The following is a 4108-nucleotide window of genomic DNA, read 5'->3' as shown; positions in this document are numbered from 1 at the left end:
CCCTGGTTCAAATCCTACCCTTTTCTTATTTTTGTAGACTCCAAACCAAACCCTAACCCTAACCCTAACCCAACCCCTAACCCCTAACCCTAACCCTAAGCCTAACCCTAACCCCTAACCTAAACCTAAACCCTAACCCATAACCCGAACCCTAACCCCTAACCCTATACCTACCCCTAACACTAATTTAAATCCATTCGCTAAAGTCCTGGATGTTACCCAGCTGTCATGGTCGAATGGTTAATGACACAGCTTGGTGTGCAGGAGACCTTGGTTCAAATCCTACCCTTTTCTTATTTTTGTAGACTCCAAACCAAACCCTAACCCCAACCCAACCCCTAACCCTAACCCTAACCCTAACTCTAACCCTAACCCAACCCTAACCCTAACACCGAACCCTAACCCTAATCCTAACCCTAACCCTACCCTAACCCGAACACTAACCCAACCCTAACCCTAACCCCGAACCCTAACTCTAACCCAACCCTAACCCTAACACCGAACCCTAACCCTAATCCTAACCCGAACACTAACCCTAACCCAACCCTACCCTACCCTAACCCAACCCTAACCCCGAACCCTAACCCTAACTCCTAACCCTACCCTAACTCTAACCCTAACCCAACCCTAACCCTAACCCCTAACCTTAACCCTAACCCTAACCCTAATTTCCCCTAACCCTAACCCCTAACCCTACCATAACCCTAACCCTTTGCCAACCCTAACCCTAACGCTACCCTAACCCTAACCCAACCCTAACCCAACCCTAACCCTAACGCTAACCCTAACCCTACCCTAACCCTTTGCCAACCCTAACCCTACCCTACACCTAACCCGAACCCTAACCCCTAACCCGAACCCTAATCCAACCCTAACCCTAAACCTACCCTAACCCTACACTAACCCTAACCTTAACCACTAACCCTAACACAACCCTAACCCCTAACCATAACCCTAACCTTAATTTTCCCTAACCCTAACCAAAACCTAACTCTAACCCTAATTTTCCCTAACCCTAACCCGAGTACTTGCCCTACCCCTAACCCTAACCCCTAAACCCTAACCATAACCCTCACCTTAATTTTCCCTAACCCTAACCTAACCAAAACCTAACTCTAACCTTAATTTTCCCTAACCCTAACCCGAGTACTTGCCCTACCCCTAACCCTACCCCTACTCCGAACCCTAGTCCTACCCCTCGCCCTATTCTTATTAGGTGAACCTGGTCCGAATCTTACACTATTGGTGTTTTTTTTAGACCTCCAAGTGCAACTCCTGATCCTCACCATAACTTTGAAAATGTAACCTAACACTCACATTATATATAAACCCTGTTCCTCAACCTTCGTTTGCAACCCATCTGTGGTGGTCAAAAGGTTAATGACACAGCTTGGTGAACAGTCAACCCTGGTTCGAATCTTACACTATTTCTGTTTTTATAGTCCTCCGAACAAAAGCCCTGACCCTCACCCTGACCCTTAAAACCTAACCTAAGACTCACATTAAATATAAATGACATTCCTAAACCCTTGTTTGTAACCTAGTTGTGATAGTCGAATGGTTAATGACATTGCTTGGTGTACAGGCGAACTTGGTTCGAATCTTACCCTATTGGTGTTTTTATAGACCTCCTAACCCCACACCCGAACCCTAATCCTAACCCCAACCCTAACCATACCCTAACCCTAACCACAACCTAACCCTAACCCAACCCTAACCCCTAACCCTCACGCTAACCCTAACCCTACCCTAACCCTAACCCAACCCTAAACCTAACCCTAACCTCGAACCCTAACCCCAACCCTTGCCCCTAAACTAACCCTAACCTAACCCCAAACCTAACCCTACCCTAACCCTAACCCTAAACCTAACCTCACCACAGCTGCCCCACAATAAGGTGGTAAGACATCTTAATGTGGTTAGGAAGTTGTCGGTCTGGAAAATCAATGGATTCAAGAGATGGATGATTGTAGGGGATTCTAACCTCTCTAAACTCCCATCTCATCGGATTCATGGTTTGAAGATAGACAGCTTCCCAGGTGCCACCTTCCGTCACATAACTTCAATTTTGGAGAAATGTAAGGATACGGACAGAGTGGAGAAGTTCATCATCTCAGCTGGCATCAATCACAGAACACTGGTACCGCAAGCAACGTCAATCAAACAAATTCAGCAAACCATTAGAATGGCGAAGGAAAAATTTTCGTTGGCCGAAATTCTGGTGCCCATGATTAACTTCTCAAGGGCCTTGCCTGAGAGGGAGCAAGACAATTTGAGGGAAGTCAACTCCTATATTAAGGATAATTTGCTCCACATCCCACTGTTGGGGAGATTCGAGACTGGTTCAGACCATGTGCATTGGACACTTCAAACGGCGAAAGCCATGTTGACACACTAGCATCACTTTTTAAACCAACCAGCCCATTAGACTCCTCTCTTTGGACAGGGCAATTGCTTGGCCTTCGGCCCCAAATTTATGATGTTTTCGGGCATAAACCATCTCCCAAAGCACCGGAAATTGACAAAGTTGGGAAGAAAGGAGCCCACCATGTCAACTCATCTCAACGTTCAATTGATATCACGGGTAATGTAATGAATTTAGCCAAAAATTTCACGCTGACCCGGGCGCAAAAACGACTACTTGGAAGGGGTTTGACTTTTGTACCAACACCCAAAGTGCACAAGGACCAACGGAAACAATTGGTCTTTGATGCACAAGAATTTCACAGACGACTTAAATTGGCGGCCAGATTTGAGTCCAGGGGGCGTCAGGACCCAGTGCCCTTTGTACACAAATCTGATTGGACGCCGACATTGAGCAGCATTCCTCTGTGTGTCAGAAACATGATCATTTCGAATGATTCTGCATTAAAAACACTCCATTGGGAGAAAAAGAACCCGATGAACGTGACACACGAGGAAGAACTTGCTATACGCCAATTAAAAGAAAACAAAAATATTGTCATCAAACCGGCAGACAAGGGCAGTCTGGTGGTGGTCATGGAAAGAGCACGCTACGTCCGGGAGGCCATGAGACAACTTAAGGATGAAAGATATTATAAAAAGTTGACTGCACCCCTATTTTGGGGCACCGTCCCTATGGTTAAACACATAGTGGACCAAATGTTTCAAGAAAAATATATTAATTTCAAGCAACGCAAATACCTCCTAGGCAGTAGTGACCCGAGACCAAGACTCTTCTACCTTCTGCCCAAAGTCCACAAGCCCCCTGAGTCCTGGAGTGAACCTTACTTGACTCCTCCTGGTCGCCCAATTGTGTCGGATTGCGACAGTGAAACCTATTACACGGCCGAATTCATTGAACATCACCTCAATCCCATTTCAAATAGACATCCAAGTTTTATTAAGGACACTTATGACTTTTTGGACAAGATTCGGGACATGAAAATCCCAAAGGAAGCTTGGTTGTTCACTATTGATGTCGACAGCCTTTACACGAATATCGACACTGAATCAGGACTAAAGGCAGTGCGTGAATTTTTCAAACGGTATCCAAATCCCAAGAGACCAGATGAGCACCTCATTAAACTGCTGGACATCAATTTGACGAGAAATGATTTTGAGTTCAATAATGAATACTTTTTATAAACGTGTGGGACAGCGATGGGTAAGAAATTTGCCCCGTCGTATGCCAACATTTTCATGGCATATTGGGAGGAAGCGGCCTTGGCCGCAGCTCCCCTCAAGCCGCTACATTATTTCAGGTTTTTGGATGACATCTGGGGGATCTGGCCGCATTCGGACTCCGATTTTAAAATTTTCGCACAGCATTTAGACAACTTCGTGTATATTTGATTTACTGCAATAAATGCCCTATGAAATATGTGGGTGAAACTAGGAACTCCTTGCGACAAAGACTGATCCAGTATAGGTACTGTGTTAAACACGGCAAAAAGACGGACACACACATCGTACAACATTTCATGACGCACGACTGGTCGGCAGCTAGGTGCATGACTATACTGATCGGACCTTTGTGGGACACGACGACCAGACGAAGAGTGGAAGAAGACTGGATCAGGACTTTGGGGACGCGACACCCTTGGGGGTTGAATGAGCGGCATTAGGGGAAATCATGGAGGCTCGG

At 45.9% G+C, this 4108-nt stretch overlaps 1 pseudogene; it reads left to right on the top strand.

Annotated features, from left to right (window-relative positions):
- The first annotated feature begins 2901 nt into the window (after positions 1-2901).
- On the top strand, positions 2902-3816 carry LOC148343492 (uncharacterized; annotated as a pseudogene).
- The last annotated feature ends 292 nt before the right edge of the window (positions 3817-4108 follow it).

The sequence above is a fragment of the Idiotropiscis lumnitzeri genome, chromosome 1, assembly GCF_059441095.1.
Source record: "Idiotropiscis lumnitzeri isolate Australia: NSW breed Sydney's pygmy pipehorse chromosome 1, RoL_Ilum_1.0, whole genome shotgun sequence".
Lineage (NCBI taxonomy): Eukaryota > Metazoa > Chordata > Actinopteri > Syngnathiformes > Syngnathidae > Idiotropiscis > Idiotropiscis lumnitzeri.
This window is presented reverse-complemented; position numbering and strand designations above follow the sequence as displayed.